A 16,228-nucleotide genomic window follows, 5' to 3' on the forward strand; every position below is an offset into this window, starting at 1 on the left:
AAATCTGGTATTTTATCAAAAACTGTGTTTTATATTGTGATTGCCAAAAGGGAGAGCTGCCTATTTTTCCTTAAATTAGCAGACCTTATGTGTCACTATGAGTTTCACAAATATTTGCATGAGCTTATTTTCACCAAGTAAGGGAAAATGCAACATTTATATTGATGGTGTAATTTAAGTACTATACTAACTTTAACCCATTTTAGTTCTTTAAAATGTTTATATTGAGTTCCAATTATTAATTAAGTCAATGTGCTTTGTGTATTTTTACATTGTATGGATTGTTTGTTAATTCACATTTAATAGCCAAATTGAATTGGAAGAGAAACGTAAAGATGACATTACTTTTGCCTAAAGTTATTATAATTTGAAAGATTTCAAACAAATATTTTAAGCAGAATGTGTGATATCTCCTTTTAGATTATTTGCGTATCATGGAGGGATTAAAAATTATAAAGTACAAATTTGAGTCTCTACCTTTATATATTTAACAGTATAATTATATAGTATTTTATAATTATAAGTAAGCTTCTTTGAACTTAAGCTGTATCTTTGGACGTAAATTTTATGTTTTATTTTCTTCAGAATTACATAAATGATTTTATTTTGTATAATGACTGTCTTTTGGGTCTGAAAAAGTCACTTTAAAATCTTGGCCTATGAACTTTGCTTTACCAATCATGAATCTAAATGATTGCTATCTAATTCTTGGTTTAGTTTTGCCTATTTTTATTTTTGGTTCACTGCTTGCTTGAGCATAGCTGGGATTTGTAGCCCATTTTCTAGGCTTATTGCAATCTCACTGTGGTATTTTATAGAAGCTATTACACCTGATAGGCTAGCTTCATGGTATTGATGATACATGGCTTACCCATACTAAAAGCTGCCTTTCCTCTCTAAATTGCAAAAAGGTGATTAAGTTTCCCTTGATGGAGATATACTACATATGTGTGGAACCTAGTGCATTAGGCCGTGAAGTGTTTTCCTGGTCTCTGCTTTTGTATTCAAAGTTTTACTGAATACAGTGGACTACTTCAGCTTTTCTTATTTCAACCCTGAATTGTCCTTGCTTGAAAATTTCCAGTACTGTAAATTATTTTTTCAATAAAACCTGACTTAGGCAAGAAAGGTGAGAGTTCTAGTTTGTGTTGATACTTTCCAATTTTCTATGCATTTGTTTTTGTTCTTGCTTAACTTATGATTATGAGTTTAAAAATCTTAATCTCTCAAAAGGATAATCTTTAAGCAGTGTCCATTACATTCTATAATAAAAAGGAGATATAACCGTAAAGTCACATTGGAAAGACAAATTGCTATAAGAGATTAATTTTCTGGCTGGGAGTTTGGCCTAGTGGTAGAGTGCTTGCCTAGCATTCACAACGACCTGGGTTTGATTCCTCCGTACCATATACACTGAAAAAAATCCAGAAGTGGTGCTGTGGCTCAAGTGGTAGAGCTCTAGCCTGGAGGAAAGCCCAAGGATGGTGCTCAGGCCCTGAGTTCAAGCCCAGGACTAGCCAAAAAAAAAAGAGATTAATTTTCTGAGCAATGTAGCTTCAACCCATTAAACAGAATGGCAAAAAGGTATCTTTGTAGGCAAGCCATGTCTGTGTGTATGTATATGTGTATGTGTGTATATACAGTCATATATATATGTATGTGTATGTATATGCTATTTTAATTTATTTGAAGGAAATTGAGTGTAGGAAATGTTTAAAATATGAATGTATATATTTTTAGTATGAGTTCAGTAGGTTTTCATTATTTTGTTCTGTGATGTGAGTATGAACTTTAATTAGGACATACTGAGCCATTGTACCCAAGGGAAAATCAGGTTAGGTTCCTGTGAAGCTGCTGTCACAGCAGTTTTATCAGCTGGTGAATGTGTAACATACATGTTTATGCTTAAAGTTTGTTATGCCTTATTGGTTGATTTTGTTCACATTGATGTCAGTGGCGCTGAAACTTAGGCCTAAACACATTTTATAGTAACTTTCTTTGTGTTTCGTAATGTCAGATTGCATTTTTCCACTCACTATATAAAGCACAGAAATACAACTAACAAGGCCCTAAATAGATTACAGAAAGGATATTTGGTGACAGTAGGGAGCTGGAACAGGAGGATGGAAAATCACTTCCTTGACCTCAACTGGTTATGCATATGTACATCAGATGACTTATCTTTTCTACCACTGTCCCAAATCCAAAGGTCTGTGACTGAAGAGTTATAAATTTTAGTTAGTAGGCAAGTTTGTAAATAATCATAGTGATACACAAATGTATGAACTTTGAACTCAGACCTTTATAATCCACACTAAATTTTCTATTTAGGATTATATATATAGATTATGTATATATATATATATATATATATTTTTTTTTTTTTGGTCAATCCTGGGCTTTGGCTCAGGGCCTGAGCACTGTCGTTGGGCTTTCTCAAAGCTAGAGCTCTACCACTTGAGCCACAACACCATTGCTGGCTTTTTTTTATGCATGTGGTACTGAGGAATCGAACCTGGGTCTTTGTGCATCCTATGCAAGCACTATACCACTAGGCCAAACTCCCAGCCCCCCTTAGGATTATATTTTAAACTTCAGGTTCTCCTTCTACTGAATACAGACAATACTCAACTTGCACTATTGTTACATTTACATGAGATTATGTTTATATAATGAACTTCAGCTCATCTTTGGTTCATCGTATATAGTAAGTAAATGATAATTACTGCTATTATTAAATGCAATATCTGGCTACCTAAATTACATTGCAAATTACATTTTTGTTTGAAAATTGCAGAATTTTAAACATACATGTTCATATTTGATAATTTACCTTTTGTTTAATATTTAGTGATTTATATTATAGAATTTTATGTTTTTATTATATATCAGTTTTAGTAGACCTCTGTATTTGATACAGTTTGTAAAGAATCGTTTTGAATGAATTTTAGGTTGAAACGCACTGAATTAATTTTGCACTGAAAAACTCAGCTAAACTTTTCATTAGCAATCCTTTTGTTTAGGAATGTTCGGTCCAAATATACATACATACATACATACATACATACATACATGCATACATATGTGTACGTACGTACATACATAGAATATAATGTAAGCAGTCCTGAGAATTTAATATTATTTAGGAATTATCACCACAAACCATCTTTTAAAGCCAAATACTGATTTATTGGAGTGCATTAGGAGAATTAAACCAATGATAATTCTAAGGAATATTCTGGAACAAAGATCTAACAGCACAGATAGGGCTTCCTATTCTGTTCCCATGGTATATTGTTCTTACAAGGTTAAGGCAAATAACTTACATTTTTACTTTTTAAAAATGCATTCTATTTCTGAGAATTATATAAAGGAAACTACAGTTAAAGTATATAATTGTCTGATAGTTGTGACATCTTAACTATTACTGCCTAGCAGGTACATTTTTCTTTTTCTTTCTGTCTCTCATTCTCTTTTTGAGTTTTCTCTGCCTCCTTCCCTACCTCCCTTTCTGCCCCCCCTCATTTTTTTTTTTTTCTTTTGTGGATCCTGGAGCTTGAACTTAGTTCTGGGCACTGTCCAGGTTCTTGAGGTTTTTTTGCTCAAGGTTAGAACTCTACCACTTGAGCCACAGTGCCTTCTGGCCTTGGTGGTCGTTCATGGTTGATAAGAGTTGCACAGGCTTTCCTGCCTGGGCTTCAAACCATCACCCTCACATCCGGGCCTTCTCAGTAGCTAGATTTCCGGGCCTGAGCCACTAATATTTGGCAGTTTCTCTCATTTTTTAGAATTTTAAACATGATTGCCAAAATGTGATTTGATTTTTTTGAGCTTTCCTGAAGGAATGCACTTCAAGTAACTGTTTAAAAAGTATTCTAGTCAGCCAGGCTATCCTACTCCAGAACATCATACTTAATAAATGCTTACCTTCAGAAATGGTTTCTGAAGGTAAGCATTTTAAAAATTCATTTTTGTTAAAATCTGATGATTTATGAACAGTGTTACAACTATTCCATTTTTCTACTAAAAATTTGTATTGAAATTAGGTAACATAGTTGAAAGATCGGGAAATAAGTGACTCAGTCTAAAATACAATATTAGAGAACTAATGATAGTATAGGAAAGTCCAATTTTTGTGTAGTTGTAATGAGAATACATGAGAGTGATGATACTTGTGTTGATTCTGCAAAGAAAAGTAATTTTGGATGTAAATTAATGGCCTCTTATTTACATATGTTTAGCAGGTTTATATGTCTGGAAAGTATATGTATATATTAACTCTTAATATTAACTGTCATGCCATACACGATTCATTCTGAACCAGCTCACATTAGAAACAGATGATTTTTATTTTTCCTTACAACTTGTCTTGACATAAAGTTGATATTATACCTTAGAAAACTATAAATTAGGAAACTGATAATAAAAGGCTTCTTTAATAAGGTATCTTGTTTAAAATTTTCCATTTGGTTGTCATTCTTGACTTTATATTTTTATCATAAATTAATATCTATAACTGCTGTTAAATAGTATCAATGTTAATGTTGATATTATTGCATTTTATTAAAACTGAAACATATATACATATGAATTTAAGTGGTTAGAATTTAGTAATGCATTCATTTACTCAGTTAACTGCATTTGAATGCGTATGTTCTTCATGTTTATTCTTAAAAATCCTTTAGGAAAAACTATGAAAACAGATGTTACATCTTGATGTTTTTGTCTACCAATATCAAACACATATACTTTTTCCATGTATTTAAGATTCCCTGATGACTTAGCACAAGCTTGACTTTGCACGTTGGTAATTGAGTTTGGAGTGCATGAGAGTTCTGAGACTGTCCAGAATAAATGTTAGTAGTAATAATAGCAAATTAAGGGTACTATCTGCCACACATCTTAACGTCTCTAAAAGTTAGGCTAATGTTTCTTTGTTTTTTTTGCCTTTGATAGACCAATGATGGTGTGATTTAGATGTTTCTTTGTATTGTTATCATGTTGGCAAAATAAGTATAACCTTCCTAAAGTAGCTTTGTTCTGTCAAATACCCCTGAAAGTATGAGTTACTTGGATATATTATATGCTTTTGTTAGCTTGTTTATCTTTACATTATCCAGTTCTAGAATCTTCTTCATTTTTTATTCTTCTGGAACTTCATTATTCCTTAGCCTATATTGTAATATGTCTTGTAGAGTTCTTACAGCTGTGAAATTTCACAGACTTCAATTGTGATGACATCTTCTCTACTCCTTTCTATTTCTTTCTTTCCTTACATAACATGGTAAAATTCTGGGAAGACCTGTAACAGATGGAAGATGTTTTAATATTAAGGATGAGTTGGAGCTTACCGACTCATTCAGGAATTGTCAGATTGAAAGTCCTATTCAGGGCTCACATTTGGTGACTGTATTACTACTGAAGTATAAGGTATGTTAGTGCAGATAAGTTTGGGGCAGACTGTATTTGTCTGAAAAGGTGGGCAGTGGTTAGATCTTTATGTACTCTGTAGTCCATAGGAATCCTGTGAACCCATGCAATCTCTGACCACAGAGACAGTAACTGAAAGTAACCTAGGTAGTTGGTTGTAAGTTAAAGAGTATATGAAGATACTGAACTCAGCATCCATTCCCATAATAAATGAGAACATAGACTAGTCTGAACCCTTACATTTTACTGAACCTGATAATTGAACTAACTTTTGGGTGGCATATATTTGCTTAACAAAGATTTATTAGTGCTACCTATCTATTTGGGTAACTCAGCAGCTTACATTACACACACACACACAAATCAAAATATAAAATGAACATGGAATAGGGAAACTGGCTCATGCTTATAATCCTATCTACTCAGGAAGCTGAGTTCTTAGAATTGTGGAAATCTTTGAAAGACTTATCTTCAGTTAACCACCAAAAAGCCAGAAGTGGAGCTGTGGCTTAAGTGGCGCAGTACTACACTTGAGCCAAATAGCAAAGGCAGTGCCCATGCCTTCAGTTCAAGCCCAGGACCTGTACAAAACAAACAAACACAGTAGGGGAGTGACAGGGTAGATAATGAAATAATTATAGAACATTGAGAAGACTGAAGAGATTTGCATGTGTTATGATTTTCATTCTTGGCCACTCCTGTGCCTTTCTTCAGATCACTTTTATAACAACATGAGGAAAGTAGCAGGTGTGCATGTAACTCACGAAATTACTTGAGAAATTGTATTTGTTTTTAGCTGTCTCTTCTGATTCCTGACAGATTGAAGTATTCACTCTAGGCAGAAAAATAGCGCTGTGTGTACAAAGTACTAAATCACTACCTGTGCTTTGAAGGTTTTTTTTGTTTGTTTGTTGTTTTTGTTGTTTGTTTGTTTTTGTGGGTCATAGGGCTTGAACTGGGCCTGGGCACTGTCCCTGAGCTCTGTAGCTCAAGGCTACCACCCTGCCCTTGAGCTGAGCCACATTTCCCGTTTGCTAGAGGTTAATTGGAGATAAGAGTCTCAAGTCCTTTTGTACCTGGGCTGGCTTTGAACCTCAATCCTCAGATCTCAGCCTCCTGAGTAGCTAGGATTACAGGCCACTGCGCCACCACTGGGGTGAAAGTTTTTTAAAGAAGAAAAAATTTCTGTTGATAAACATGTAATCATGTAATAGTTTAGCTAGTAATAAATGATTTTTCTGAAATTTATATGTATTTCCCTTTAGAAGTTAGCAATGTACTTATATGCCTTCATGGTTGCTTAAATATTGGGCAGTGCACCCGGTCTTTCATTACACTTGAAAAATGCATGAAATGTCATATTTTCATAAAATATATTTGAATGCAATTCTTAAATACTCTGTATTAGTAGAGAAATGGTTTAAAATTGATTTCTTTGAAGATGTGATCTATTGGCCTTTTTAATGAATCAAAAACATTTAATTTGCAAGCATAATGTTTTTTAAAATTTACTTTATAAATTGTGATTATCATATTAAGATTGATGTATTGTAAGAAAACATTTAAAATATATCCTGAAGTTCTTCTTTTTAACAGAATTATGGGGGCCCGGGACTTTGGCTTAGTGGTGTTTGCCTAGCGTGCACAAAGGCCCATGTTTGATTTCTCGGTACCACATACATAAAAAAAAGCTGGAAGTGGTCTATGGCTTAAGTGGTAGAGTTCTAGCCTTGGGAAAAGTCAAAGGACAGTGCTCAGGCCCTGAGTTCAAGCCCCATAACTGGCCAAAATATAAATAAAATTATGACTGCTAATTAATAGCCACTTGACTCCAGTGATGGAGAGCTGGCACCTTTTTCTACTTGCTATTTAAAATAATGGGTGGTGACATTACCAGAGTTGTTTTTCTTTTTAAATATAATAATTCATAAAACCAAAATGCATATATTTTCTTTAAAAACTTCAGAGTACTGACTTTTACTATTAATAGTATAGCTCCTTCCTTTTAGAATTTTATAATTAAGTCTGATAATTGGTTTGTATAGTATGCTTTTGAAATAATCCAAAATATCCATGATGTTAATCTTTGGGTCACAATATGCTGTAATGTGATTTAATAGTATGTCTTTTTTTTTAAATAGTATGTCTTTTTAAAAAAATTGTTTTAGATTTGAACAGTTTTTGAAATAGTCTAGAAACTGTTATTTTTATCTCATTTAATTTAATTTTACTTTACATACCTCCTGGATAAGCAGTCTTTGTCTCTTCTGTATCCACTCATAAATGGGTAACCCTTGATTTTATATAGCTATTCATTTATTTTTGTGTCATATTACTAATTACATTTAACAGCCCAATGATAGTAGACCAGGTCTTAAAACAGTATTTGCCAAGTGTGATGTCTCAGACCTGTAATCCTAGATATTCAGGAGGCTACGATCTGAGGATCATGGTCAAAGCCATGGTGCACTAAAGGACCTGAGACTCTTATCTCCAATTAACCTCTAGAAAAGAAGTGGGGATTGGCTCAAGAGCTCAGGGACAGCGCCCACTCCCAGGGCAGGGTGGTAGCCTTGAGCTGAAGAGCTTAGGGACAGTGCTCAGGCCCAGAGTCCAAGCACCACAGCCAACAAAAACAAAACAAACAATACAAAAAAACCCAACACAGTGTTTTCTTAATATTTTTTGAAATATTGGCTGTGTTGCTAATTCCTAAATATAGAATTTTCTGCCTTTTGCTAGCTTTCCAGTGTAGACCTTAATCTTTCTTGGCCAATATAAGTTTTCAAGTTCTTTATTATTTTGGTCTTTTATGTGCTCCAGAAAAGGTAGCTTGTTTTTGAGAGAACATTAGCAAGCTGATTGCATGTCTCATGAACAGAGACCCTTTCTTGGTGATTTCTAAACATTCCGTGTTACAGGTTTTTCTCTTCAGCTAGTTGCAGAGAATGCATTGTCTCTAGTTAGGGGTGAGAATGATGGTATGTGTGTTCAGTCATGTTCTTGTTGCAAAGCAAAGGTAGAGCATTCAGTGTAGACTTGCACTGATCATAGTAAAGGTATGGCACGTACTTTCTAGGAATGGCTTCTTTCTAATTTAGTATGTTCATATAATGGAAAAAATAATTAAATTAATTTAAAAATTAATTTCTGTTTGGATGCAAACAAAAAAAGCAGTCAAAAACCCCAAACTGTTCCTTTACAAAATTCTTCATCCTTCCTATTGCATTTATTGTTATCCCTGTTTTATGGATATTCAAATAGAGATTTAAAGAAGTAGGTAGAGTAAGAAGGATCTGAGTCAAAGCTTTCTTAAAGTAAAATTTCCAGAAGGTGTCCTTTCTAAACTTTCAGCCCGAGTTAATAATTTTGCTTTTTGGAATATTAACCTTTGAAAATACAAACTTGAATCTTAACTTTCTTACCTACTTGTAAAGTTACCTGATCAAAATTTGGTTGGGTTCTCATTTTGAGAAAAGATACATATTTTTACTGCTGAGTGCTTTGCAGTTGTTAAATTGTTTGGAAATAGATGCTTTGGCTCAAACCTTTTTTCATATATACTAAATTTTAAGTCAAACCTTTTCTCCCTTGACTTTCTCATTTAGCTTAATTTATGCTCAGCTTTCACATTGATTTGGAAATAAGGGTTAATCTAACTCATCCTGCTTTGAACATGATTTCAGAGTCACTGTATTTCTTCAGCAAATTATTGTAATCAGATGTTTGTTGTTGAAATGCCTTAACTTTTCATTGGAATGCTTTTTAAAGGTGCCAGCAATCTTGCTGACAGATAAGAGTTTTCTTTATTCCCCCAGTATACAAGTTCAGCTTCACAGTGTAGTTCTGTGAAGGACAAGGAGGACAAAACAGATACTGTGTATCAAAAAGGTACAAGAACCTTTATTATATGTATGATTTTCTTTTATATACATATAATCTAGTTTCTAATAATTAATTGATTTTATGTACACAATTATAGTCTTGAATTTCATTAAAAGTAAAATATGAATATGTATGAAGAAATTAGATTGTTCTAGCTATAAATATATGGCCTTACTCTATCCTGGGTAAGTTGAAGACTTACTCATTTCTGGATCATTTATTTTATATATAGATTAAATGTAGATAATTAGTCATTTGACAGGTTATTTTATTACTTGGATAGATCTCAAAGTACCAAATACAGTTATAGGGTGATTATTATAATAATTTGGATTCATTAATAGCCAAAATTAACATTTTATATAAATTCAAATTTCAAAATTAGAATTTGATTTTGTTTAAAGTCAGTTTTACTTCTGGTCATTGCTTTGATTTAGTAATATACTTCTTCAAATTGTGAAGTTTTAATTGCTTTTAAGCTCACATGTTAATGATAATGTTTTTTAAGTATATTAAATTTTAAGTTGAAATACTAGCTTCTTTGGGAAAAAATTTCCATTTTCCTTTATTTCATGAAAAATGAATAACTATTGAGAATGTGCATCACATATGGTATATTAAGTATGAAATTTATCTATTTCTTTGTAGCATATCGAGGGACATATTCTTCTATATACACCTAATTCTTTTAGCAATGGTTTATAGAGATATACGGAGTAATTAAGTTGTTTAGAAATGTTTTCCATACTTAAGATTTATTACCCAAGGGAATAACATTAAGGAATTCCAATTAAATGTTATACTTGAATTCCTAATTTTGATTTTGTTTTCCAGTAAGGATTGCATGCTTCTTATCCAAAGTGCATTTTACCCACTCCTTTCAGGTTGTTGCAAGATACAGCACTTCTCTTGTGGCTGTGTAATGCATTTGATTTCATTTTATAGTTTTTATGATATCATATATTAGAAATCGCCAAAAATATAAAAAATTTTTAGAGAACATTTTTGGATTTGATGGATTACTACTCTTGAAAGGGAAACAAAACACTAAATATTTCTAATCCCGCATTATTTACCGCATGGGTGGTTAAATGCTACTTTAAGCCTCATAAAATTAAAAGGGAGAAATCTGCCAACTGTAGCAGGAATTGGATTTAGGAAGAGTGGTACAGAGCCAAAATATTGCTACAGAATTAAATGTCAAAAATCTTCTTTAATAGTAGATATATAGTTCACAGTGCTTGGTTATGATTAATACATTTAATCTAAATCACTGAAAGTTGCACTCTCCTTTTCCATAAAATACAATAGGACACAAATCAGTTTTACTGTAGATGGATAACAATTGGAAAATAATGCATCTTCCCGCCCAATAAATTGTCAGTTATACCTTTTAACTAAAAATCAATTCATCTTTTTAAAATTTATTGCAATTTGTAATAATAAATCTCCTCAAATGTTTATTCATTTGGTTTTTGATACATTTGTGCCACTTTTGCTATGGTCTAATGTTTTCTCTTTTGATTCATTGTAAATTAGAAAATCTATTTTGAGTCAATTTTGTAGCTAAGAAGCTAAAATCTATAACCTGGCACCCTTTTCACTTTCCTTTGTACATTTTAATACCCTTGAACTTGAACTTAAATGGGATCCAGTAAATTCTTTTCAGAAAAAGATTAAAAGACTTTTTAATGTAAGTTTTTGAGCAAGGGCCAGATTTCATAAAACACGCACTTAGGTAGTTACATGATTGTTGCCACAGATTCATTTTGAATGGAGAACTGATGTGAGTGAAGAGAGGAAAGCAAGACAGTTAGACTTGGGCCTGTGTCATCAGTTCTCATATGCTGGTAAGCACAGAGAGAAAGCACCTTTTTGAATTAGGATAAAATACTGTTATTGTCTGTTAATAGCTGTCACACAGAAGTAATACAAGGAAGCAGATATAATCAGATTCATTTTATATTTGTCTTACACAAATGTCTTGTTAATTTCCAGGTATATATTTTTATTCTCTATATATTCATCTCTGGATTGCTCTTTTTTCAGTGCTTTCTAAATATGTGAAATCATTTGGGCTTTCATTATACATTGAATTCTAGAATGTAGTCACCATTGTAAAAAATTCTATATTTGATACATAAATATTTCCTGTTGTTTATAACGCTTAAATTAGAATTAAGATTTTTTTTCCTCAGTGATTACTGAGATGGTCAGTTTAATTGTATACCACTACGTATTTCACAATGGAGTCAGACTGGGACATTTCCCTTTTATCCATTTTGTGCTTTACTGTGCTTTTATGTAAAATTTAAGAATGAAAATAAAAATTAATTTGCTTTATCATTGACTTATTCAAAATGCATTTGCAACCAACATGATGGTGGCAAATGTATGGGGCCAAATGTATTAAATCTGTATTTTTTAAGTTGTATCAACTAAAACTAAAATTCTTAACTAGATGTTAAAATGTAAATTATCAACAGTGAAAGTAATACTAGATCATTTATCTGAAAATGGTACCTTATTGGCAGTTTTCTGTCATGAAAGATGCATAAATATTATTTAAGTATAAATTTTGTTTTGTGTAGTTAGAATAGCAGAATGTAATTCAATTTTTAGACTGCTCACTCAGTGAAGTAAACATAGTTTCTAAAGCAAATATCAGAAAAGTTATAAGATTTATTTAGTAATCCTTTAAAATCTGTGAACTTGGTAAATTTTTGATGTATGGATTTCTTACATTACTCATTAGGGCCCTCAGAACCAATTTTTATGTTAACATATTTCAGTTTTTAATAAATTCAGTTACCTGTAAAACCTTTCAAACTAATTTCTGCATATGTGTACATCTTGGAATATTTTTCTCATGTTAAACATGGAAGTGTATCAATTAATGCTCCTTTATATAAAAATAAGTAAAGAAAAGGTAGAGTAAAATGTCTATGTCTTCCTTTGTATATCCCGAAATAGTTGGTTTTGTTTTTTTGTTTTTTGTTTTGGGAATAGACTGGCTGTCTTAAAAATTCTTAATATGGAGTTAATTCATTGTAGTGTGTTTAAAGGTTTTTTTTTCCTTAAATATTAGCATTTGTCACTTGCATGATAGGATCCAGGTCTAGGAAGGGTTAATTTGTCCTGCTTGCCTTCCAAAAGAAGTTAAGGTTTGAAGAGAAAAAATGATAGACATAATTAATATGAGGCAGAGCCAGGCTCAGGCCTTTGATTTCCTATTCCAGCTTTTTTTTTTTTAATTTTTATTTCTTTTCTCTGCCTTCCTTCCAATTTGAAGGCAAATTCATCTTAGAGACTGAAATTATCTTTCTAATCATAGTTGTAGGAATTGCCAATGTAATTTTATTTTGGAGCGAAAGACTTTTTTTTCTTTATCTGACTTTTATTTACCACGTGCTTCCACCATAATGCTCTGCCTCACCTCAGGCCCCAAATAATAGATATACATGATCATGGATTGAAACATCTTAAGCCATAGAATAATATTTAGTTCCAACACCTATAATCCTTAGCTGTCGGAAGTCTGAGTTCTGAGAATTGTGATTCAGAGTTAGAGTGAATAGGAAATGTATGTCAGTCTTATCTCCAATTAATGAGCATTAGTTCATTTTATTCTTAGACATTTTGTGTCTTTTAACTGTGTTCTTCAAAACGATTAAAGCCATAGCAACATTGAGCATTGAACATATTAGAGGTATGACTTTATATTACATCCGTTACTTTATATTATATTACATTTATTTAATTAAATTTGCTGCTTTAGTTTCTTTCTTTTCCTTTTTTTTTTTTTGGTGGTGGCAGTGTAGTGATGGGTGGGTGTGGCCGTGGGTGGGTATAGCACTGGAGTTTGGAGCAAAAGACTTTTTATTTTTAAGCAGATCAGTTAGTAATATGTGTATATTCTTATTTTCTAATTCAGCCTCTTGACCATTGATATAGACAAAGTGTTTTGTTTAATCTTTCCCTCTACTTTATGTCACCGTCAGCTCTTAAGGTGCTCCTAGTGTCCCTTAATGTCTAATTTTAGTCTTTTAGTGCCACATAAAATATAAGATTCCCTCTCTTTCCATTCTAGGACTTTTTTTTTTTTTTTTTTTTTGCCAGTCCTGGGCTTGAGCTCAGGGCCTGAGCACTGTCCTTGGACTTTCTCAAGGCTAGAGCTCTACCACTTGAGCCCCAGCACCACTTCCGGCTTTTTTCTATGTATGTGGTACCAAGGATTTGAACCCGGGTCTTCGTGCATGCTAGGCAAGCACTCTACCACTAGGCCAAACTCCCGGCCCCCATTCTAGGACTTTTATCATTAGGATTACAGTTTATCTTTCCATCTTCATATCCTGAGGTCTTCCAAGTTGGTACATCCAATGTGTCTATCATTTTGCAGCTTTTATGACCTGCTTCTACTGTTCTCATCATTTGAAACATCACTCCCCTTGTTTGTCTGTGATGCCTCTTAGTTGCATCTTTATCTGAAATCTGGGGCCTACCTCCCTCAGAGGCATCTACCTCTGCCATTACTTCATTACTGTCAGAATCACGTTTTTACTGCTTCTGGAACAATGCCAAAGCATAGAACAAGAAAACAGACGAGCTTCCTCCCAGCCCATGATTGAGTGGCTGTATGTCCTTGGAGGAACCACTTCTTGATCTTCAGTTTCCTCATCCCTAAAATCAGGATATTAAAAGATAAGATGAAATAATGTATGCAGGAGAACTTTGTGGACTGTGAAGGGACCATTATAACTCATTTACTTCAGGACTCCAAAGCTGAAATTCCTTTGGGGGGCCAGACAGGTAATATACTTGTGTATAGCTTAGCTTTAAACTGGAAAGTACATTTTCTGGCTGCTACAGGTATACAAAAACAAAAATTTTAAAGATACTGTGATAGCCAAACAAAAAAGGGTGTGTGGGGGGGGTTGGTAAAAATGGCTGTTTTCTGGCCAAATACTACTGCTTATTTGTGCATTGTCTTTCATTTGCGCCTGAGCTGCGGTAAGTATCATTCTGCTTCTGGAAAATATTGTATGATTAGGTTACTCCTTGATACTTGACTCCAGTGGCTTATGCCTTAGCTACTTAAGAGACAGAGCTGAAGCTCAGAGTTCAAAGCCAGCCCAGAGAAGAAAGTGCAAGATTCTTATTTCCCATTAACTCCTCCATACTTGGATGCAGTGGGCTGAAATGGTAAAATGCCAGCCTTGAATGAAAAAACTCAGGGTTTATCAGGCCCTGCATTCAGTACCAGTATCATCCCCCTCTCTTGTACCACGCCTACCCCCCACCTGGCCAAAAAAAAGTTACTCTTTGAACTTTGGGAGGGTGTGTAGGTAAGTAGATTATTAAATGTGCTGAAATTTAAATATAATGGGGAAATGGAATGTTTACATTTTAAGCTTTTTTTTCTTTTGATCAGAGATAGTATTTTAATGACTAGACATTATGTAGATGTGTAGAACATCATTTCTCTTTCGGTCCTTAGCTGTTTCTGTGTATTGGTGGTAAAAAAGTTAGGTTCTTAAAAATAGAGTTGTCTGCAGAAGTTCATTAGAGTTATTTGAATTAAGGCATTTTGATTGAAAAATGTCATTGTCCTTGTCTTACTTGCTTCTGTGTACTCTAGTGGACTGAATAGAACAGGAAGTCTGAGACTAGTGCCTGGTCTATTCAATTGTTTTTTTCTTCTGATGCTAAATAAATGGTTAAAGAAGACTCTGGTGCTTGAGATTTAATGATTTTTTTTCTCTATGTTCTGGGAAATGTGTGCTATTTATTTTGCATCTGAAAAAAATTCAATATATCGCATCCATTTGTTATAAACTACTTTCAAACTTAAATTTGGTGCAATTCTCAGCACCAAATACACACTTGACTCTGTAAAATTAAACCTAAAGACTTTATTGTGTCTTTCTTTGTATTTTGTTTCTCATATTTGTCAGTGAAGCAATTGTCTCTGCAGTTATATGAAAATCTGCTGCCTAGATAAGTGAGAAATTATATTACATTAGGATGACCAAAACCAGTGTGCTCTTTTGCAAACTAACTCAAATATAAGCATAGCCGTACTCCTAGCTAATATAAACTTTTCTGTATTAGTTTAATAGACTACAAATAAACCAAAGCTTTATTAGTTTGACATTTATTATCTGAGTAGTACAGTGCTTTCATCAGAAAAGAGATATAACCTAAATACATTTTTAAAGTTTTTTTTTGCCTTATTTTCTTTGGCTCTCTGTGAACTGCTTTATTGTAGGTTGTATTTTATTCTTTTGGTTTTTATTTTTGGTTTTATTCTTTTACTTGTCCAAGTACACGAACTCTATTTCTCTCTTGTCTGTGTCTGCGTGTATTTATACATGTATTCAGTGTTATGTGCAGATTACACTTCAAAACTAGATTTTTTTTAATGTTTTATATTTCTCAAGCCATTTCAATTTAGTACACATTTATGAAACCTTAATTTACAATAGTTGTGTAATTCTTTCTGTGTCCTAGGCACCATTTTGCCACTTGCAAGTCAAATAGTCTTTGTAAAGCTTGCTTTCATCAAGCAATGGCTATTATATGGCAAGCTTTTGGCTAGTTATGATGTATGCAAAACAAAAAAAAATCTTTACTCTTGCATTTAGAAGAACTTGTACACTACTTGTGAAAACAGATTTTGCTATAGAGAATTAGAACATAAAGTCAAGTTTTATGAAAGTTGCTACATGGATACAGAGATAAGAAGTTCTCCCACTGTGAGGACAATGAAGTTAAAAGGAATGTCGAAAGATGAAATGATTGCCCAAGTGAAATGGATGGACAGAGTTGATTGATTTTCCCTGGAATATAGAAAATGCACTGTTTGCTTTCTTGGATCTAAATAGATGTTATCCAGCATGTTAGAAGCCACATT

General features: G+C 33.1%; 1 protein-coding gene across 1 annotated transcript in view; it reads left to right on the forward strand.

Annotated features, from left to right (window-relative positions):
- The window catches only part of LOC150038949 (G patch domain-containing protein 2), a 131,315-nt gene that overhangs the window by 17,060 nt on the left and 98,027 nt on the right, over positions 1-16,228 (forward strand). The gene's annotated exons all lie outside the window — the stretch shown is intronic.

The sequence above is a fragment of the Megascapheus bottae genome, unplaced genomic scaffold (assembly GCF_031878675.1).
Source record: "Megascapheus bottae isolate mThoBot1 unplaced genomic scaffold, mThoBot2.hap1 H_2, whole genome shotgun sequence".
Taxonomy (NCBI): Eukaryota; Metazoa; Chordata; class Mammalia; order Rodentia; family Geomyidae; genus Megascapheus; species Megascapheus bottae.